The following is a 24226-nucleotide window of genomic DNA, read 5'->3' on the forward strand; positions in this document are numbered from 1 at the left end:
ATAGTATAGCCTTGCCTCTTTTCTGTCATTTTTTCAACATGCATTATTATGTTGTTTTTGGCTGTTTTTGCAACTTTCTTTGTGATGGCGCGTCTCAGCACGGTATTTTAAACAGTTTTGAGGTATTTTCAGTTGTTTTTGGGACATGCCATATTTTGACATTTTCGCCATACTATAGCCTTGCCTCTTTTCGGGCATTTTTTTCAACATGCATTATTATGTTGTTTTTTGCTGTTTTTGCAACTTTCTCTGCTATGGCTTGTCTAAGCGAGCTGTTTTATGCTGTTTGGATGTGTTTTCAGTTGTTTTTGGGACATGCCATATTTTGACATTTTTGCCATAGTATAGCCTTGCCTCTTCTTGCGCATTTTTTCAACATGTATTTATGTTGTTTTTTTTGGCTGTTTTTGCAATTTTCTCTGCTATGGCGCGTCTCAGCACGGTATTTTATACAGTTTTGAGGCATTTTCAGTTGTTTTTGGGACATGCCATATTTTGACATTTTTGCCATAGTATAGCCTTGCCTCTTTTCGGTCATTTTTTCAACATGCATTATTATGTTGTTTTCGGCTGTATTTGCAACTTTCTCTGCTATGGCTTGTCTGAGCAAGCTGTTTTATGCTGTTTGGATGTGTTTTCAGTTGTTTTTGGGACATGCCATATTTTGACATTTTCGCCATAGTATAGCCTTGCCTCTTTTCGGTCATTTTGTCAACATGCATTATTATGTTGTTTTTGGCTGTTTTTGCAACTTTCTCTGCTATGGCGCGTCTCAGCACGGTATTTTAAACAGTTTTGAGGTATTTTCAGTTGTTTTTGGGACATGCCATATTTTGACATATTCACCATACTATAGCCTTGCCTCTTTTCGGTCATTTTTTCAACATGCATTATTATGTTGTTTTTGGCTGTTTTTGCAACTTTCTTTGTGATGGCGCATCTCAGCATGCTGTTTTATGCTGTTTGGATGTGTTTTCAGTTGTTTTTGGGACATGCCATATTTTGCCATTTTCGCCATACTATAGCCTTGCCTCTTTTTCGGCATTTTTTTCAACATGCATTATTATGTTGTTTTTGGCTGTTTTTGCAACTTTCTTTGTGATGGCGCGTCTCAGCGAGCTGTTTTATGCTGTTTGGATGTGTTTTCAGTTGTTTTTTGGGACATGCCATATTTTGACATTTTCGCCATAGTATAGCCTTGCCTCTTTTCGGTCATTTTTTCAACATGCATTATTATGTTGTTTTTTTGCAACTTTCTTTGTGATGGCGCGTCTCAGCACGATGCTTTATACAGTTTTTTGAGGCATTTTCAGTTGTTTTTGGGACATGCCATATTTTGACATTTTCGCCATAGTATAGCCTTGCCTCTTTTCGGTCATCATTTTTTCAACATGCATTATTATGTTGTTTTTGGCTGTTTTTGCAACTTTCTTTGTGATGGCGCGTCTCAGCACGATATTTTATACAGTTTTGAGGCATTTTCAGTTGTTTTTGGGACATGCCATATTTTGACATTTTCGCCATACTATAGCCTTGCCTCTTTTCGGTCATTTTTGTCAACATGCATTATTATGTTGTTTTTTTTTGGCTGTTTTTGCAACTTTCTTTGTGATGGTGCGTCTCAGCATGCTTTTTATGCTGTTTGGATGTGTTTTCAGTTGTTTTTGGGACATGCCGTATTTTGACATTTTCGCCATACTATAGCCTTGCCTCTTTTCTGTCATTTTTTCAACATGCATTATTATGTTGTTTTTGGCTGTTTTTGCAACTTTCTTTGTGATGGCACGTCTCAGCATGCTGTTTTATGCTGTTTGGATGTGTTTTCAGTTGTTTTTGGGACATGCCATATTTTGACATTTTCGCCATAGTATAGCCTTGCCTCTTTTCTGTCATTTTTTCAACATGCATTATTATGTTGTTTTTGGCTGTTTTTGCAACTTTCTTTGTGGTGGCGCATCTTAGTACGCTATTTTATACAGTTTTGAAGTATTTTCAGTTGTTTTTGGGACATGCCATATTTTACCATTTTTGCCATACTATAGCCTTGCCTCTTTTCGGTCATTTTTGTCAACATGCATTATTATGTTGTTTTCGGCTGTTTTTGCAACTTTCTTTGTGATGGTGCGTCTCAGCATGCTGTTTTATGCTGTTTGGATGTGTTTTTCAGTTGTTTTTGGGACATGCCATATTTTGACATTTTCGCCATAGTATAGCCTTGCCTCTTTTCGGTCATTTTTTCAACATGCATTATTATGTTGTTTTTGGCTGTTTTTGCAACTTTCTTTGTGATGGCGCGTCTCAGCACGATATTTTATACAGTTTTGAGGCATTTTCAGTTGTTTTTGGGACATGCCATATTTTGACATTTTCGCCATACTATAGCCTTGCCTCTTTTCGGTCATTTTTTCAACATGCATTATTATGTTGTTTTTTTGGCTGTTTTTGCAACTTTCTTTGTGATGGTGCGTCTCAGCATGCTGTTTTATGCTGTTTGGATGTGTTTTCAGTTGTTTTTGGGACATGCCATATTTTGACATTTTCGCCATACTATAGCCTTGCCTCTTTTCTGTCATTTTTTCAACATGCATTATTATGTTGTTTTTGGCTGTTTTTGCAACTTTCTTTGTGATGGCACGTCTCAGCATGCTGTTTTATGCTGTTTTGGATGTGTTTTCAGTTGTTTTTGGGACATGCCATATTTTGACATTTTCGCCATAGTATAGCCTTGCCTCTTTTCTGTCATTTTTTCAACATGCATTATTATGTTGTTTTTGGCTGTTTTTGCAACTTTCTTTGTGGGTGGCGCATCTCAGTACGCTATTTTTCTACAGTTTTGAAGTATTTTTTCAGTTGTTTTTGGGACATGCCATATTTTGACATTTTCGCCATACTATAGCCTTGCCTCTTTTCGGTCATTTTTGTCAACATGCATTATTATGTTGTTTTCGGCTGTTTTTGCAACTTTCTTTGTGATGGTGCGTCTCAGCATGCTGTTTTATGCTGTTTGGATGTGTTTTCAGTTGTTTTTGGGACATGCCATATTTTGACATTTTCGCCATACTATAGCCTTGCCTCTTTTCGGTCATTTTTTCAACATGCATTATTATGTTGTTTTTGGCTGTTTTTGCAACTTTCTTTGTGATGGCGCGCGTCTCAGCACGGTATTTAAACAGTTTTGAGGTATTTTCAGTTGTTTTTGGGACATGCCATATTTTGACATTTTCGCCATACTATAGCCTTGCCTCTTTTCGTCATTTTTTCAACATGCATTATTATGTTGTTTTTTGCTGTTTTTGCAACTTTCTTTGTGATGGCGCGTCTCAGCATGCTGTTTTATGCTGTTTGGATGTGTTTTCAGTTGTTTTTGGGACATGCCATATTTTGACATTTTCGCCATAGTATAGCCTTGCCTCTTTTCGGTCATTTTTTCAACATGCATTATTATGTTGTTTTTGGCTTTTTTTGCAACTTTCTTTGTGATGGCGCGTCTCTCAGCACGTATTTTATACAGTTTTGAGGTATTTTCAGTTGTTTTTGGGACATGCCATATTTTGACATTTTCGCCATACTATAGCCTTGCCTCTTTTCGGTCATTTTTTCAACATGCATTATTATGTTGTTGTTTTTGGCTGTTTTTGCAACTTTCTTTGTGATGGTGCGTTCAGCATGCTGTTTTTGCTGCTGTTTGGATGTGTTTTCAGTTGTTTTTGGGACATGCCATATTTTGACATTTTCGCCATAGTATAGCCTTGCCTCTTTTCGGTCATTTTTTCAACATGCATTATTATGTTGTTTTTTGGCTGTTTTTGCAACTTTCTCTGCTATGGCGCGTCTCAGCACGGTATATTTTAAACAGTTTTGAGGTATTTTCAGTTGTTTTTGGGACATGCCATATTTTGCCATTTTCGCCATACTATAGCCTTGCCTCTTTTTCGGGCATTTTTTTCAACATGCATTATTATGTTGTTTTTGGCTGTTTTTGCAACTTTCTTTGTGATGGCTTGTCAGCGAGCTGTTTTATGCTGTTTGGATGTGTTTTCAGTTGTTTTTGGGACATGCCATATTTTGACATTTTCGCCATAGTATAGCCTTGCCTCTTTTCGGTCATTTTTTCAACATGCATTATTATGTTGTTTTTGCAACTTTTTGCTTTTTGTGATGGCGCGTCTCAGCACGATGCACGATGCTTTCAGCACATTTTTTAAACAGTTTTGAGGCATTTTCAGTTGTTTTTGGGACATGCCATATTTTGACATTTTCGCCATACTATAGCCTTGCCTCTTTTCGGTCATTTTTGTCAACATGCATTTATTATGTTGTTTTTTGGCTGTTTTTGCAACTTTCTTTGTGATGGCGCGTCTCAGCATGCTGTTTTATGCTGTTTGGATGTGTTTTCAGTTGTTTTTGGGACATGCCATATTTTGACATTTTCGCCATACTATAGCCTTGCCTCTTTTCTGTCATTTTTTCAACATGCATTATTATGTTGTTTTTGGCTGTTTTTGCAACTTTCTTTGTGATGGCGCGTCTCAGCACTGTTTTATGCTGTTTGGATGTGTTTTCAGTTGTTTTTGGGACATGCCATATTTTGACATTTTCGCCATAGTATAGCCTTGCCTCTTTTCGGTCATTTTTTCAACATGCATTATTATGTTGTTTTTGGCTGTTTTTGCAACTTTCTTTTGTGATGGCGCATCTTAGTACGCTATTTTATACAGTTTTGAAGTATTTTCAGTTGTTTTTGGGACATGCCATATTTTGACATTTTTGCCATACTATAGCCTTGCCTCTTTTCGGTCATTTTTGTCAACATGCATTATTATGTTGTTTTTGGCTGTTTTTGCAACTTTTTGTGATGGCGCGTCTCAGCACGCTGTTTTTATGCTGTTTGATGTGTTTTCAGTTGTTTTTGGGACATGCCATATTTTGACATTTTCGCCATGTATAGCCTTGCCTCTTTTCGGTCATTTTTTCAACATGCATTATTATGTTGTTTTTGGCTGTTTTTGCAACTTTCTTTGCTATGGCGCGTCTCAGCACGGTATTTTATACAGTTTTGAGGTATTTTTTCAGTTGTTTTTGGGACATGCCATATTTTGACATTTTCGCCATACTATAGCCTTGCCTCTTTTCGGTCATTTTTTTCAACATGCATTATTATGTTGTTTTTTGCTGTTTTTGCAACTTTCTTTGTGATGGCGCGTCTCAGCAGCTGTTTTATGCTGTTTGGATGTGTTTTTCAGTTGTTTTTGGGACATGCCATATTTTGACATTTTCGCCATAGTATAGCCTTGCCTCTTTTCGGTCATTTTTTCAACATGCATTATTATGTTGTTTTTGGCAACTTTCTTTGTGATGGCGTCTCAGCACGATGCTTTATACAGTTTGAGGCATTTTCAGTTGTTTTTGGGACATGCCATATTTTGACATTTTCGCCATAGTATAGCCTTGCCTCTTTTCGGTCATTTTTTGTCAACATGCATTATTATGTTGTTTTTGGCTGTTTTTGCAACTTTCTTTGTGATGGCGTATCTTAGTACGCTATTTTTATACAGTTTTGAAGTATTTTCAGTTGTTTTTGGGGACATGCCATATTTTGACAATTTTGCCATACTATAGCCTTGCCTCTTTTCGGTCATTTTTTCAACATGCATTATTATGTTGTTTTTGGGCTGTTTTTGCAACTTTCTTTGTGATGGCGCGTCTCAGCACGCTATTTTTATGCTGTTTTGGATGTGTTTTCAGTTGTTTTTGGGACATGCCATATTTTGACATTTTTGCCATACTATAGCCTTGCCTCTTTTCGGTCATTTTTTCAACATGCATTATTATGTTGTTTTTGGCTGTTTTTTTGCAACTTTCTTTGTGATGGCGCGTCTCAGCATGCTGTTTTATGCTGTTTGGATGTGTTTTCAGTTGTTTTTGGGACATGCCATATTTTGACATTTTCGCCATAGTATAGCCTTGCCTCTTTTCGTCATTTTTTCAACATGCATTATTATGTTGTTTTTGGCTGTTTTTGCAACTTTCTTTGTGATGGCGCGTCTCAGCACGGTATTTTAAACAGTTTTGAGGTATTTTCAGTTGTTTTTGGGACATGCCATATTTTGACATTTTCGCCATACTATAGCCTTGCCTCTTTTCGGGCATTTTTTTCAACATGCATTATTATGTTGTTTTTTGGCTGTTTTTGCAACTTTCTCTTTATGATGGCGCGTCTAAGCGAGCTGTTTTATGCTGTTTGGATGTGTTTTCAGTTGTTTTTGGGACATGCCATATTTTGACATTTTTGCCATAGTATAGCCTTGCCTCTTTTCGGTCATTTTTTCAACATGCATTATTATGTTGTTTTTGCTGTTTTTGCAACTTTCTTTGCTGATGGCGCGTCTCAGCACGGTATTTTAAACAGTTTTGAGGCATTTTTCAGTTGTTTTTGGGACATGCCATATTTTGACATTTTCGCCATAGTATAGCCTTGCCTCTTTTCGGTCATTTTTTCAACATGCATTATTATGTTGTTTTCGGCTGTTTTTGCAACTTTCTTGCTATGGCTTGTCTCAGCAAGCTGTTTTATGCTGTTTGGATGTGTTTTCAGTTGTTTTTGGGACATGCCATATTTTGACATTTTCGCCATAGTATAGCCTTGCCTCTTTTCGGTCATTTTTTCAACATGCATTATTATGTTGTTTTTGGCTTTTTTTGCAACTTTCTTTGTGATGGCACGTCTCAGCACGATGCTTTATACAGTTTTGAGGCATTTTCAGTTGTTTTTGGGACATGCCATATTTTGACATTTTCGCCATAGTATAGCCTTGCCTCTTTTCGGTCATTTTTGTCAACATGCATTTATTATGTTGTTTTTGGCTGTTTTTGCAACTTTCTTTGTGATGGCGCATCTTAGTACGCTATTTTATACAGTTTTGAAGTATTTTCAGTTGTTTTTGGGACATGCCATATTTTGACAATTTTGCCATACTATAGCCTTGCCTCTTTTCGGTCATTTTTTCAACATGCATTATTATGTTGTTTTCGGCTGTTTTTGCAACTTTCTTTGTGATGGTGCGTCTCAGCATGCTGTTTTATGCTGTTTGGATGTGTTTTCAGTTGTTTTTGGGACATGCCATATTTTGACATTTTCGCCATACTATAGCCTTGCCTCTTTTCGGTCATTTTTTCAACATGCATTATTATGTTGTTTTTGGCTGTTTTTTTGCAACTTTCTTTGTGATGGCGCGTCTCAGCACGGCTGTTTTATGCTGTTTTGATGTGTTTTCAGTTGTTTTTGGGACATGCCATATTTTGACATTTTCGCCATAGTATAGCCTTGCCTCTTTTCGGGCATCATTTTTTCAACATGCATTATTATGTTGTTTTTTGGCTGTTTTTGCAACTTTCTTTGTGATGGCGCGTCTCAGCACGGTATTTTAAACAGTTTTGAGGTATTTTTCAGTTGTTTTTGGGACATGCCATATTTTGACATTTTCGCCATAGTATAGCCTTGCCTCTTTTCGGTCATTTTTTCAACATGCATTATTATGTTGTTTTCGGCTGTTTTTGCAACTTTCTTTGTGATGGTGCGTCTCAGCATGCTGTTTTATGCTGTTTGGATGTGTTTTTCAGTTGTTTTTGGGACATGCCATATTTTGCCATTTTCGCCATAGTATAGCCTTGCCTCTTTTCGGTCATTTTTTCAACATGCATTTTTATGTTGTTTTTTCGGCTGTTTTTGCAACTTTCTTTGTGATGGCGCATCTCAGCATGCTGTTTTAAACAGTTTGGATGTGTTTTTTAGTTGTTTTTGGGACATGCCATATTTTGACATTTTCGCCATAGTATAGCCTTGCCTCTTTTCGGCATTTTTTCAACATGCATTATTATGTTGTTTTCGGCTGTTTTTGCAACTTTCTTTGTGATGGCGCGTCTCAGCACGCTGAATATGCTGTTTGGATGTGTTTTCAGTTGTTTTTGGGACATGCCATATTTTGACATTTTTGCCATACTATAGCCTTGCCTCTTTTCGGTCATTTTTTCAACATGCATTATTAATGTTGTTTTCGGCTGTTTTTGCAACTTTCTTTGTGATGGCGCGTCTCAGCACGGTATTTTAAACAGTTTTGAGGTATTTTCAGTTGTTTTTGGGACAAAACATGCCATATTTTGACATTTTCGCCATAGTATAGCCTTGCCTCTTTTCGGTCATTTTTTTTTTAACATGCATTTTTATGTTGTTTTTGGCTGTTTTTGCAACTTTCTCTGCTATGGCTTGTCTGAGCAAGCTGTTTTATGCTGTTTGGATGTGTTTTCAGTTGTTTTTGGGACATGCCATATTTTGACATTTTCGCCATAGTATAGCCTTGCCTCTTTTCGGTCATTTTGTCAACATGCATTATTGTGTTTTTGGCTGTTTTTGCAACTTTCTCTGCTATGGCGCGTCTCAGCACGGTATTTTAAACAGTTTTGAGGCATTTTCAGTTGTTTTTGGGACATGCCATATTTTGACATTTTCACCATACTATAGCCTTGCCTCTTTTCGGTCATTTTTTCAACATGCATTATTATGTTGTTTTCAGCTGTTTTTGCAACTTTCTTTATGATGGCGCATCTCAACACGCTATTTTATAGAGTTTTGAGGTATTTTCAGTTGTTTTTGGGACATGTCATATTTTGACCAAAACGGCAACGCTATAGTATGGCAAAAATGTCAAAATATGGCATGTCCCAAAAACAACTGAAAATACCTCAAAACTGTTTTAAAATAGCGTACTAAGACGCGCCATCATTGAAAGTTGCAAAAACAGCTGAAAACAACATAAAAATGCATGTTGACAAAAATGACCGAAAAGAGGCAAGGCTATACTATGGCAAAAATGTCAAAATATGGCATGTCCCAAAAACAACAAGCTGAAAATACCTCAAAACTGTATAAAAATAGCGTATTAAGATTGCGCCATCATTTTGCAAAGTTGCAAAAAATGCTGAAAACAACATAAAAATGCATGTTGACAAAAATGACCGAAAAGAGGGACAAGCTATACTATGGCAAAAATGTCAAAATATGGCATGTCCCAAAAACAACTGAAAATACCTCAAAACTGTTTAAAATAGCGTACTAAGACGCGCCATCATAAAGAAAGTTGCAAAACAGCTGAAAACAACATAAAAATGCATGTTGAACAAAAATGACCGAAAAGAGGCAAGGCTATACTATGGCAAAAATGTCAAAATATGTGGCATGTCCCAAAAACAACTGACACCTCAAAACTGTTAAAATAGCGTACTAAGACGCCATAGTATAAAGACTTGCAAAAACAGCTGAAAACAACATAAAAATGCATGTTGACAAAAATGACCGAAAAGAGGCAAGGCTATACTATGGCGCAAAATGTCAAAATATGGCATGTCCCAAAAACAACTTTGAAATACTTTCAAAACTGTATAAAATAGCGTACTAAACGCACATATCATAAAGAAAGTTGCAAAAACAGCCAAAACAACATAAAAATGCATGTTGAAAAAATGACCGAAAAGAGGCAAGGCTATACTATGGCAAAAATGTCAAAATATGGCATGTCCCAAAAACAACTGAAAACACCTTCAAAACAGTTTTAAAAGTGCTGAGACGCGCCATCACAAGGAATTTTGCAAAAACAGCCAAAAACAACATAAAAATGCATGTTGAAAAAATGACCGAAAAGAGGCAAGGCTATACTATGGCAAAAATGTCAAAATATGGCATGTCCCAAAAACAACTGAAAACGCCTCAAAACAGCATAAAACAGCTCGCTCAGACAAGCCATAGCATACAAAGTTGCAAAAACAGCCAAAAACAACATAAAAATGCATGTTGAAAAAATTTTAAAAAGAGGCAAGGCTATACTATGGCAAAAATGTCAAAATATGGCATGTCCCAAAAACAACTGAAAATACCTCAAAACTGTATAAAAAATAGCCTCTATTAAGACGCGCCATCATAAAAAAATTGCAAAAACAGCTGAAAACAACATAAAAATGCATGTTGAAAAAATGACCGAAAAGAGGCAAGGCTATACTATGGCAAAAATGTCAAAATATGGCATGTCCCAAAAACAGCTGAAAATACCTCAAAACTGTTTAAAATAGCGTACTAAGACGCGCCATCATAAAGAAAGTTGCAAAAACAGCCAAAACAACATAAAAATGCATGTTGACAAAAATGACCGAAAAGAGGCAAGGCTATACTATGGCAAAAATGTCAAAATATGGCATGTCCCAAAAACAACTGAAAATACCTCAAAACTGTTTAAAATAGCGTACTAAGACGCGCCATCATAAAGAAAGTTGCAAAAACAGCTGAAAACAACATAAAAATGCATGTTGACAAAAATGACCGAAAAGAGGCAAGGCTATACTATGGCAAAAATGTCAAAATATGGCATGTCCCAAAAACAACTGAAAATACCTCAAAACTGTATAAAATAGCGTACTAAGACGCGCCATCATAAAGACAATTGCAAAAACAGCTGAAAACAACATAAAAATGCATGTTGACAAAAATGACCGAAAAGAGGCAAGGCTATACTATGGCAAAAATGTCAAAATATGGCAGTCCCAAAAACAACTGAAAATACCTTCAAAACTGTATAAAATAGCGTAAAACGCGCCTATCATAAAGAAAGTTGCAAAAACAGCCAAAAACAACATAAAAATGCATGTTGAAAAAAATGACCGAAAAGAGGCAAGGCTATACTATGGCAAAAATGTCAAAATATGGCATGTCCCAAAAACAACTGAAAACCTCAAAACTGTTTAAAATAGCGTGCTAAGACGCGCCATCACATAAAGAAAGTTGCAAAAACAGCCAAAAACAACATAAAAATGCATGTTGAAAAAATGACCGAAAAGAGGCAAGGCTATACTATGGCAAAAATGTCAAAATATGGCATGTCCCAAAAACAACTGAAAAACACCTCAAAACAGCATAAAATAGCTCGCTCAGACAACGCCATCATAGCAACAGAAAGTTGCAAAAACAGCCAAAAACAACATAAAAAATGCATGTTGAAAAAATGACCGAAAAGAGGCAAGGCTATACTATGGCAAAAATGTCAAAATATGGCATGTCCCAAAAACAACTGAAAATACCTCAAAACTGTATAAAATAGCGTATAAGACGCGCCATCATAAAGAAAGTTGCAAAAACAGCTGAAAACAACATAAAAAATGCATGTTGAAAAAATGACCGAAAAGAGGCAAGGCTATACTATGGCAAAAATGTCAAAATATGGCATGTCCCAAAAACAACTGAAAACGCCTCAAAACTGTGTAAAAACAGCTCGCTAAGACAAGCCATAGCAGACAAAGTTGCAAAAACAGCCAAAACAACATAAAATGCATGTTGAAAAAATGACCGAAAAGAGGCAAGGCTATACTATGGCAAAAATGTCAAAATATGGCATGTCCCAAAAACAACTGAAAATACCTCAAAACTGTATAAAATAGCGTACTAAAACACGCCATCATAAAGAAAGTTGCAAAAAAGCCAAAACAACATAAAAATGCATGTTGAAAAAATGACCGAAAAGAGGCAAGGCTATACTATGGCAAAAATGTCAAAATATGGCATGTCCCAAAAACAACTGAAAACGCCTCAAAACAGCATAAAAATAGCAGCTCGCTCAGACAAGCCATAGCAGACAAAGTTGCAAAAACAGCCAAAAACAACATAAAAATGCATGTTGAAAAAAATGACCGAAAAGAGGCAAGGCTATACTATGGCAAAAATGTCAAAATATGGCATGTCCCAAAAACAACTGAAAATACCTCAAAACTGTATAAAATAGCGTATTAAGACGCGCCATCATAAAGAAAGTTGCAAAAACAGCCAAAAACAACATAATAAAATGCATGTTGAAAAAAAATGACCGAAAAGAGGCAAGGCTATACTATGGCAAAAATGTCAAAATATGGCATGTCCCAAAAACAACTGAAAATACCTCAAAACTGTTTAAAATAGCGTACTAAGACGCGCCATCATAAAGAAAGTTGCAAAAACAGCTGAAAACAACATAAAAATGCATGTTGAAAAAATGACCGAAAAAGAGGCAAGGCTATACTATGGCAAAAATGTCAAAATATGGCATGTCCCAAAAACAACTGAAAATACCTCAAAACTGTTTTAAAATAGCGTACTAAGACGCGCCATCATAAAGAAAGTTGCAAAAACAGCTGAAAACAACATAAAAATGCATGTTGACAAAAATGACCGAAAAGAGGCAAGGCTATACTATGGCAAAAATGTCAAAATATGGCATGTCCCAAAAACAACTGAAAATACCTCAAAACTGTATAAAAAATGCGTACTAAGACGCGCCATCATAAAGAAAATTGCAAAAACAGCCTGAAAAACATAAAAAATGCATGTTGAAAAAATGACCGAAAAAGGCAAGGCTATACTATGGCAAAAATGTCAAAATATGGCATGTCCCAAAAACAACTGAAAATACTCAAAACTGTATAAAATAGCGTGCTACTAAAACGCACCATCATAAAGAAAGTTGCAAAAACAGCCGAAAACAACATAATAATGCATGTTGAAAAAAATGACCGAAAAGAGGCAAGGCTATACTATGGCAAAAATGTCAAAATATGGCATGTCCCAAAAACAACTGAAAATGCTTCAAAACTGTTTAAAATAGCGTGCTGAGACGCGCCATCATAAGGAAAGTTGCAAAAACAGCCAAAAACAACATAATAAAATGCATGTTGAAAAAATGACCGAAAAGAGGCAAGGCTATACTATGGCAAAAATGTCAAAATATGGCATGTCCCAAAAACAACTGAAAATACCTCAAAACTGTATAAAATAGCGTATTAAGACGCGCCATCATAAAGAAAGTTGCAAAAACAGCCAAAAAACAACATAAAATGCATGTTGAAAAAATGACCGAAAAGAGGCAAGGCTATACTATGGCAAAAATGTCAAAATATGGCATGTCCCAAAAACAACTGAAAACGCCTCAAAACAGCATAAAACAGCTCGCTCAGACAAGCCATAGCAGACAAAGTTGCAAAAACAGCCGAAAACAACATAAAAATGCATGTTGAAAAAATGACCGAAAAGAGGCAAGGCTATACTATGGCAAAAATGTCAAAATATGGCATGTCCCAAAAACAACTGAAAATGCTTCAAAACTGTTTAAAATACCGTGCTGAGACGCGCCATCACAAGGAAAGTTGCAAAAACAGCCAAAAACAACATAAAAATGCATGTTGAAAAAATGACCGAAAAGAGGCAAGGCTATACTATGGCAAAAATGTCAAAATATGGCATGTCCCAAAAACAACTGAAAATACTTCAAAACTGTATAAAATAGCGTACTAAAACGCCTATCATAAAGAAAGTTGCAAAAACAGCCGAAAAACAACATAAAAATGCATGTTGAAAAAAATGACCGAAAAGAGGCAAGGCTATACTATGGCGAAAATGTCAAAATATGGCATGTCCCAAAAACAACTGAAAATACCTCAAAACTGTTTAAAAATAGCGTACTAAGACGCGCCATCATAAAGAAAGTTGCAAAAACAGCTGAAAACAACATAAAAATGCATGTTGACAAAAATGACCGAAAAGAGGCAAGGCTATACTATGGCAAAAATGTCAAAATATGGCATGTCCCAAAAACAACTGAAAATACCTCAAAACTGTATAAAATAGCGTATTAAGACGCCCATCATAAAGAAAGTTGCAAAAACAGCTGAAAACAACATAAAAATGCATGTTGACAAAAATGACCGAAAAGAGGCAAGGCTATACTATGGCAAAAATGTCAAAATATGGCATGTCCCAAAAACAACTGAAAATGCTTCAAAACTGTTTAAAATACCGTGCTGAGACGCGCCATCACAAAGAACGTTGCAAAAACAGCCAAAAACAACATAAAAATGCATGTTGAAAAAATGACCGAAAAGAGGCAAGGCATACTATGGCAAAAATGTCAAAATATGGCATGTCCCAAAAACAACTGAAAACGCCTCAAAACAGCATAAAACAGCTAGCGCTCAGACAAGCCATAGCAAAGAAAGTTGCAAAAAACAGCCAAAAACAACATAAAAATGCATGTTGAAAAAATGACCGAAAAGAGAGCAAGGCTATACTATGGCAAAAATGTCAAAATATGGCATGTCCCAAAAACAACTGAAAATACCTCAAAAAACTGTATAAAATAGCGTATTAAGACGCGCCATCATAAATAAAAGTTGCAAAAACAGCTGAAAACAACATAAAAATGCATGTTGAAAAAAAATGACCGAAAAGAGGCAAGGCTATACTATGGCAAAAATGTCAAAATATGGCATGTCCCAAAAACAACTGAAAACGCCTCAAAACAGCATAAAACAGCTCGCTCAGAGACAAGCCGTAGCAGACAAAGTTGCAAAAACAGCCGAAAACAACATAAAAATGCATGTTGAAAAAAATGACCGAAAAGAGGCAAGGCTATACTATGGCAAAAATGTCAAAATATGGCATGTCCCAAAAACAACTGAAAATACTTCAAAACTGTATAAAATAGCGTACTAAAACACACCATCATAAAGAAAGTTGCAAAAAAAGCCGAAAAACAACAAAAATGCATGTTGAAAAAATGACCGAAAAGAGGCAAGGCTATACTATGGCAAAAATGTCAAAATATGGCATGTCCCAAAAACAACTGAAAACGCCTCAAAACAGCATTAAAACAGCTCGCTCAGACAATCCGTAGCAGACAAAGTTGCAAAAACAGCCGAAAACAACATAATAATGCATGTTGAAAAAATGACCGAAAAGAGGCAAGGCTATACTATGGCAAAAATGTCAAAATATGGCATGTCCCAAAAACAACTGAAAATACCTCAAAACTGTTTAAAATAGCGTACTAAGACGCCCATCATAAAGAAAGTTGCAAAAACAGCCAAAACAACATAAAAATGCATGTTGAAAAAAATGACCGAAAAGAGGCAAGGCTATACTATGGCAAAAATGTCAAAATATGGCATGTCCCAAAAAAGACTGAAAATACCTCAAAACTGTTTAAAATAGCGTACTAAGACGCGCCATCATAAAGAAAGTTGCAAAAACAGCTGAAAACAACATAAAAATGCATGTTGAAAAAATGACCGAAAAGAGGCAAGGCTATACTATGGCAAAAATGTCAAAATATGGCATGTCCCAAAAACAACTGAAAACACCTCAAAACTGTTTAAAATAGCGCTAAGACGCGCCATCATAAAGAAAGTTGCAAAAACAGCTGAAAACAACATAAAAATGCATGTTGACAAAAAATGACCGAAAAGAGGCAAGGCTATACTATGGCAAAAATGTCAAAATATGGCATGTCCCAAAAACAACTGAAAAATACCTCAAAACTGTATAAAATAGCGTACTAAGACGCGCCATCATAAAGAAAATTTTGCAAAAACAGCTGAAAAACAACATAAAAATGCATGTTGAAAAAATGACCGAAAAGAGGCAAGGCTATACTATGGCGAAAATGTCAAAATATGGCATGTCCCAAAAAACAACTGAAAATACTTCAAAACTGTATAAAATAGCGTACTAAAACGCACATATCATAAAGAAAGTTGCAAAAACAGCCGAAAACAACATAATAATGCATGTTGAAAAAATGACCGAAAAGAGGCAAGGCTATACTATGGCAAAAATGTCAAAATATGGCATGTCCCAAAAAACAACTGAAAATACTCAAAACTGTATAAAATAGCGTATTAAGACGCGCCATAGCATAAATAAAGTTGCAAAAACAGCTGAAAAAACAACATAAAAATGCATGTTGAAAAAATGACCGAAAAGAGGCAAGGCTATACTATGGCGAAAATGTCAAAATATGGCATGTCCCAAAAACAACTGAAAATACTCAAAAACTGTGTATAAAATAGCGTATTAAGACGACGCCCATCATAAAGAAAGTTGCAAAAACAGCCAAAAAACAACATAAAAATGCATGTTGAAAAAAATGACCGAAAAAGAGGCAAGGCTATACTATGGCAAAATGTCAAAATATGGCATGTCCCAAAAACAACTGAAAACCTCAAAACAGCATAAAACAGCTCGCTCAGACAAGCCATAGCAGAAAAGTTGCAAAAACAGCCGAAAACAACATAATAATGCATGTTGAAAAAATGACCGAAAAGAGGCAAGGCTATACTATGGCAAAATGTCAAAATATGGCATGTCCCAAAAACAACTGAAAATGCTTCAAAACTGTGTAAAATACCGTGCTGAGACGCGCCATCACAAGAACGTTGCAAAAACAGCCAAAAACAACATAAAAATGCATGTTGAAAAAATGACCGAAAAGAGGCAAGGCTATACTATGGCGAAAATGTCAAAATATGGCATGTCCAAAAACAACTGAAAATACTTCAAAACTGTATAAAATAATAGCGTACTAAAACACACTATCATAAAGAAAAGTTGCAAAAACAGCCGAAAACAACATAAAATGCATGTTGAAAAAATGACCGAAAAAGAGGCAAGGCTATACTATGGCAAAAATGTCAAAATATGGCATGTCCCAAAAACAACTGAAAATACCTCAAAACTGTATAAAATAGCGTATTAAGATGCGCCATCATAAAGAAAGTTGCAAAAACAGCTGAAAACAACATAAAAATGCATGTTGACAAAAATGACCGAAAAGAGGCAAGGCTATACTATGGCAAAAATGTCAAAATATGGCATGTCCCAAAAACAACTGAAAATACCTCAAAACTGTTTAAAATAGCGTACTAAGACGCCATCATAAAGAAAGTTGCAAAAACAGCTGAAAACAACATAAAAATGCATGTTGACAAAAATGACCGAAAAGAGAGGCAAGGCTATACTATGGCAAAAAATGTCAAAATATGGCATGTCCCAAAAACAACTGAAAACACACCAAAACAGCATAAAATAGCTCGCTCAGACAAGCTATAGCAGAGAAAAAGTTGCAAAAACAGCCGAAAACAACATAATAATGCATGTTGAAAAAATGACCGAAAAGAGGCAAGGCTATACTATGGCGAAAAATGTCAAAATATGGCATGTCCCAAAAACAACTGAAAATGCTTCAAAACTGTGTAAAATACCGTGCTGAGACGCGCCATCACAAGGAACGTTGCAAAAACAGCCAAAAACAACATAAAAAAATGCATGTTGAAAAAATGACCGAAAAGAGGCAAGGCTATACTATGGCAAAAATGTCAAAATATGGCATGTCCCAAAAACAACTGAAAATACCTCAAAACTGTATAAAATACCGTGCTGAGACGCGCCATCACAAAGAAGTTGCAAAAACAGCCGAAAACAACATAATAATGCATGTTGAAAAAATGACCGAAAAGAGGCAAGGCTATACTATGGCAAAAATGTCAAAATATAGGCATGTCCCAAAAACAACTGAAAAACGCCTCAAAACAGCATAAAACAGCTCGCTCAGACAAGCCATAGCAGACAAAGTTGCAAAAACAGCTGAAAACAACATAAAAATGCATGTTGACAAAAATGACCGAAAAGAGGCAAGGCTATACTATGGCAAAAATGTCAAAATATGGCATGTCCCAAAAACAACTGAAAATGCTTCAAAACTGTTTAAAATACCGTGCTGAGACGCGCCATCACAAGGAACGTTGCAAAAACAGCCAAAAACAACATAATAATGCATGTTGACAAAAATGACTGAAAAAGAGGCAAGGCTATACTATGGCAAAAATGTCAAAATATGGCATGTCCCAAAAACAACTGAAAATACCTCAAAACTGTTTAAAATAGCGTACTAAGACGCGCCATCATAAAGAAAGTTGCAAAAACAGCTGAAAAAACAACATAAAAATGCATGTTGACAAAAATGACCGAAAAGAGGCAAGGCTATACTATGGCAAAAATGTCAAAATATGCATGTCCCAAAAAACAACTGAAAACGCCTCAAAACAGCATAAAACAGCTCGCTCAGACAAGCCATAGCAGACAAAGTTGCAAAAACAGCCGAAAAAACAACATAATAATGCATGTTGAAAAAAATGACCGAAAAGAGGCAAGGCTATACTATGGCAAAAATGTCAAAATATGGCATGTCCCAAAAACAACTGAAAATACCTCAAAACTGTTTAAAATAGCGTACTAAGACGCGCCATCATAAAGAAAGTTGCAAAAACAGCTGAAAACAACATAAAAAATGCATGTTGACAAAAATGACCGAAAAGAGGCAAGGCTATACTATGGCAAAAATGTCAAAATATGGCATGTCCCAAAAACAACTGAAAATACTTCAAAACTGTATAAAATAGCGTACTAAACACACATCATAAAGAAAGTTGCAAAAAAAACAGCCGAAAACAACATAAAAATGCATGTTGAAAAAATGACCGAAAAGAGGCAAGGCTATACTATGGCAAAAATGTCAAAATATGGCATGTCCCAAAAACAACTGAAAATACCTCAAAACTGTTTAAAATACCGTGCTGAGACGCGCCATCACAAGGAACGTTGCAAAAACAGCCAAAAACAACATAATAATGCATGTTGAAAAAATGACCGAAAAAGAGGCAAGGCTATACTATGGCGAAAATGTCAAAATATGGCATGTCCCAAAAACAACTGAAAACGCCTCAAAACAGCATAAAACAGCTCGCTCAGACAAGCCATAGCAGACAAAGTTGCAAAAACAGCCGAAAACAACATAATAATGCATGTTGACAAAAATGACCAAAAAGAGGCAAGGCTATACTATGGCAAAAATGTCAAAATATGGCATGTCCCAAAAACAACTGAAAATGCTCAAAACTGTTTAAAATACCGTGCTGAGACGCGCCATCATAAAGAAAGTTGCAAAAACAGCTGAAAACAACATAAAAATGCATGTTGAAAAAATGACCGAAAAGAGGCAAGGCTATACTATGGCGAAAATGTCAAAATATGGCATGTCCCAAAAACAACTGAAAATACCTCAAAACTGTTTAAAATACCTTGCTGAGACGCGCCATCATAAAGAAAGTTGCAAAAACAGCCGAAAACAACATAATAATGCATGTTGAAAAAATGACCGAAAAGAGGCAAGGCTATACTATGGCAAAAATGTCAAAATATAGCATGTCCCAAAAACAACTGAAAACGCCTCAAAACAGCATAAAACAGCTCGCTCAGACAAGCCATAGCAGACAAAGTTGCAAAAACAGCCGAAAACAACATAATAATGCATGTTGACAAAAATGACCGAAAAAGAGGCAAGGCTATACTATGGCAAAAATGTCAAAATATGGCATGTCCCAAAAACAACTGAAAATACCTCAAAACTGTATAAAATAGCGTACTAAGACGCGCCATCCTAAAGAAAGTTGCAAAAACAGCTGAAAACAACATAAAAAATGCATGTTGAAAAAATGACCGAAAAGAGAGCAAGGCTATACTATGGCAAAAATGTCAAAATATGGCATGTCCCAAAAAACAACTGAAAATACCTCAAAACTGTTTAAAATACAGTGCTGAGACGCCATAGCAGAGAAAGTTGCAAAAACAGCCGAAAACAACATAATAATGCATGTTGAAAAAATGACCGAAAAGAGGCAAGGCTATACTATGGCAAAAATGTCAAAATATGGCATGTCCCAAAAACAACTGAAAATACCTCAAAACTATAAAGTAGAGTGCTAGAATTATCACAAGCAAATGAGTTTTTGCAAAAACAGCCGAAAAACAACTTAAAAATGCATGTTGTCTTAAATGACCAAGCTGTATAGGCTCGAAAAATGTCAAAATATGGCATGTCCCAATATCAGGTGATGTGCATCTCTGTAATGAGAAGGGGTGTTAGAAAATAGCGTCTAATGACATCAACAACACCCTATAATCAGTGTGCAAATTATTAGGCAACTTCCTTTCCTTGGCAAAATATGGGTCAAAACAGGGACTTGAAAAGGCTCCAAAAAGTCAAAAATAGTGAGATACTCTTGCATCACAAGGATGCAGCACTTGCAAAAACCAAAACATAATAAGCATGTTGAAAAAATGACCGAAAAGAGGCAAGGCTATACATGGCAAAATGTCAAAATATGGCATGTCCCAAAAACAACTGAAAAAACCTCAAAACTGTATAAAATAACTGCCCATGAACTGAAAAAAGTTGCAAAAACAGCTGCCAAATGCAACTTAAAAATGCATTTTGCCAAATTGACAAAAGAGCAAGGCTATACTATCAAAATGTCAAAATATGCCCAAAAACAAAACAAGGTGTGCAATACTCAAAACATGGCCAAGGTAAGAAAGGCTGAAAAATGAAAAACACCTCTGAACAAGACACACAAGCTGAAACGTCAAGACCTGGGCCAAAATATATCAAGACTGATTTTCCTAAGGTTTTATGGACTGATGAAAATGAGAGTGAGTCTTGATGGGCCAGATGGATGGCCCGTGGCAAAGATCGGTTGCAAAAACAGAGAACAACATAAAAATGCATGTTGACGCCAGACCGAAGGTGGAGGTGGGGCTATACTATGGCAAAAATGTCAAAATATGGCATGTCCCAAAAACAACTGAAAACACTCAAAACTGTGGGGCCTTTTCGGGTTGAGAAAAAAGTTGCAAAAACAGCTCAAAACAACATAATAATGCATGTTTCTGGAAAAATGACCTTCTTCAAGCAAGGCTATACTATGGCAAAAATGTCAAAATATGGCATGTCCCAAAACAATGAAAATCACAAACATCCAAATACTCCACAGCGTGGCTGGCAAGAAAGGGTCTAAAAGAAAAAAACTAATGAATGGCCTGTTGTTCAAAAATGATCTGAACCCCATAGAGAACCTGTGGTCCCTCATCAAATGTGAGATTTACAAGGAGGGAAAAACAGTACACCTCTCTGAACAGTGTCTGGGAGGCTGTGGTTGCTGCTGCACGCAATGTTGATCGTGAACAGATCAAAACACTGACAGAATCCATGGATGGCAGGCTTTTGAGTGTCCTTGAAAAACCTCAAAAAAGGTGGCTATAAATGGTCACTGATTGCATGTTTTTGAAAATGTCAAAATGTATACTTTGTGCAAAAATGTTATATATGGTTTCATGTCCCAAAAACAACTGAAATAATTCAAAAGGGTATATATTTGTTTTTTGTTAAGTTGCCTAATAATTATGCACAGTAATAATCACCTGCACACACAGATATCCTCCTAAAATAGCAAAAACTAAAAAAGCCCCAAAAACATTCCAAAAATATTCAGCTTCAAAAAATATTAATGACCGTCTTTTGGGTTCATTAAGAAAGTTGCATGGTAAAAATGTTGTTCAATAATAAAATTAATCCTCAAAAATGTCAAAATATGGCATGTCCCAAAAACAACTGAAAATACCTCAAAACTGTATAAAATAGCGTATTAAGACGCGCCATCATAAAGAAAGTTGCAAAAACAGCCAAAAACAACATAAAAAATGCATGTTGACAAAAATGACCGAAAAGAGGCAAGGCTATACTATGGCAAAAATGTCAAAATATGGCATGTCCCAAAAACAACTGAAAACGCCTCAAAACAGCATAAAACAGCTCGCTCAGACAAGCCATAGCAGACAAAGTTGCAAAAACAGCCGAAAACAAACATAATAATGCATGTTGAAAAAATGACCAAAAAGAGGCAAGGCTATACTATGGCGAAAATGTCAAAATATGGCATGTCCCAAAAACAACTGAAAATGCCTCAAAACTGTTTAAAATACCGTGCTGAGACGCGCCATCACAAGGAAAAGTTGCAAAAACAGCAAAAAACAACATAAAAATGCATGTTGAAAAAATGACCGAAAAGAGGCAAGGCTATACTATGGCAAAAATGTCAAAATATGGCATGTCCCAAAAACAACTGAAAATACCTCAAAACTGTTTAAAATAGCGTACTAAGACGTGCCATCATAAAGAAAGTTGCAAAAACAGCCGAAAACAACATAAAAATGCATGTTGACAAAAATGACCGAAAAGAGGCAAGGCTATACTATGGCGAAAATGTCAAAATATGGCATGTCCCAAAAACAACTGAAAATGCTTCAAAACTGTTTAAAATACCGTGCTGAGACGCGCCATCATAAAGAAAGTTGCAAAAACAGCCGAAAAAACAACATAAAATGCATGTTGAAAAAATGACCAAAAAGAGGCAAGGCTATACTATGGCGAAAATGTCAAAATATGGCATGTCCCAAAAACAATTGAAAATGCTTCAAAACTGTTTAAAATACCGTGCTGAGACGCGCCATCACAAGGAACGTTGCAAAAACAGCCAAAAACAACATAATAATGCATGTTGAAAAAATGACCGAAAAGAGGCAAGGCTATACTATGGGGAAAAGGTCAAAATATGGCATGTCCCAAAAACAACTGAAAATGCTTCAAAACTGTTTAAAATACCGTGCTGAGACGCGCCATCACAAGGAACGTTGCAAAAACAACAAAAAACAACATAAAAATGCATGTTGAAAAAATGACCAAAAAGAGGCAAGGCTATACTATGGCAAAAATGTCAAAATATGGCATGTCCCAAAAACAACTGAAAATACCTCAAAACTGTTTAAAATAGCGTACTAAGACGTGCCATCATAAAGAAAGTTGCAAAAACAGCTGAAAACAACATAAAAATGCATGTTGACAAAAATGACCGAAAAGAGGCAAGGCTATACTATGGCGAAAATGTCAAAATATGGCATGTCCCAAAAAAAACTTAAAATACCTCAAAACTGTTTAAAATACCGTGCTGAGACGCGCCATCATAAAGAAAGTTGCAAAAACAGCAAAAAAACAACATAAAAATGCATGTTGAAAAAAATTACAGAAAAGAGGCAAGGCTATACTATGGCGAAAATGTCAAAATATGGCATGTCCCAAAAAAAAAAACTTAAAATACCTCAAAACTATATAAAATAGCATTAAGACGCGCCATCATAAAGAAAGTTGCAAAAACAGCCAAAAACAACATAATAATACATGTTGACAAAAATGACCGAAAAGAGGCAAGGCTATACTATGGCGAAAATGGCAAAATATGGCATGTCCCAAAAACAACTGAAAACGCCTCAAAACAGCATAAAACAGCTCGCTCAGACAAGCCATAGCAGACAAAGTTGCAAAAACAGCCGAAAACAACATAATAATGCATGTTGAAAAAATGACAGAAAAGAGGCAAGGCTATACTATGGCGAAAAAGGAACGTCAAAATATGGCATGTCCCAAAAAAAACTTAAAATACCTCAAAAAACTGTTTAAAATACCGTGCTGAGACGCGCCATCATAAAGAAAGTTGCAAAAACAGCAAAAAACAACATAAAAATGCATGTTGAAAAAAATTACAGAAAAGAGGCAAGGCTATACTATGGCAAAAATGTCAAAATATGGCATGTCCCAAAAACAACTGAAAACACCTCATAACAGCATAAAACAGCTCGCTCAGACAAGCTATAGCAGAGAAACTTGCAAAAACAGCCGAAAACAACATAAAAATGCATGTTGAAAAAATGACCGAAAAGAGGCAAGGCTATACTATGGCGAAAATGTCAAAATATGGCATGTCCCAAAAACAACTGAAAATACCTCAAAACTGTTTAAAATAGCGTACTAAGACGCGCCATCACAAGTAACGTTGCAAAAACAGCCGAAAACAACATAAAAATGCATGTTGAAAAAATGACCAAAACAGCAAGCTATAGTATGGCTAAAATGTCAAAATATGAAATGTCCCAAAAACCACTGAAAACACTTCAAAACAGCATAAAATAGCATGCAGAGACAAGCCATTGCAAAGAAAGTTGCAAAAACAGCCAAAAAGAACATAATAATACATGTTAAAAAAAATGACCGAAAAGAGGTACAGCTATAGTATGGCGAAAGTGTCAAAACATGACATGTCCCAACAACAAGTGAAAACACCTCAAAACAGCATAAAATAGCGTGCTGAGACGCGCCATAGCAAAGAAAGTTGCAAAAACAGCCAAAAGAACCATAATAATGCATGTTGGAATAAATGACCAAAACAGCGTGCTGAGACACGCCATAGCATATGTTGCAAAAACGGTCAAAAGATATGTGTTTAGCATGCCAAAAAATGCCGAACTATCATGTGTAGAAAAAATACCTGAAAACCACATAGTCTAGCTTGTTGAGACACATCATAACATAACATGTTGAAAAAAAACGGCCAAAAACAGCAAAATATAGCATGTTGAAAAAATACATAAAACAACATT

General features: G+C 35.9%; 1 protein-coding gene across 1 annotated transcript in view; it reads right to left on the reverse strand.

The window, feature by feature from the left end:
- The window catches only part of fbxw8 (F-box and WD repeat domain containing 8), a 54701-nt gene that overhangs the window by 2381 nt on the left and 28094 nt on the right, over window positions 1–24226 (reverse strand). The gene's annotated exons all lie outside the window — the stretch shown is intronic.

The sequence above is a fragment of the Plectropomus leopardus genome, chromosome 6 (genome assembly GCF_008729295.1).
Source record: "Plectropomus leopardus isolate mb chromosome 6, YSFRI_Pleo_2.0, whole genome shotgun sequence".
Classification (NCBI taxonomy): Eukaryota; Metazoa; Chordata; class Actinopteri; order Perciformes; family Serranidae; genus Plectropomus; species Plectropomus leopardus.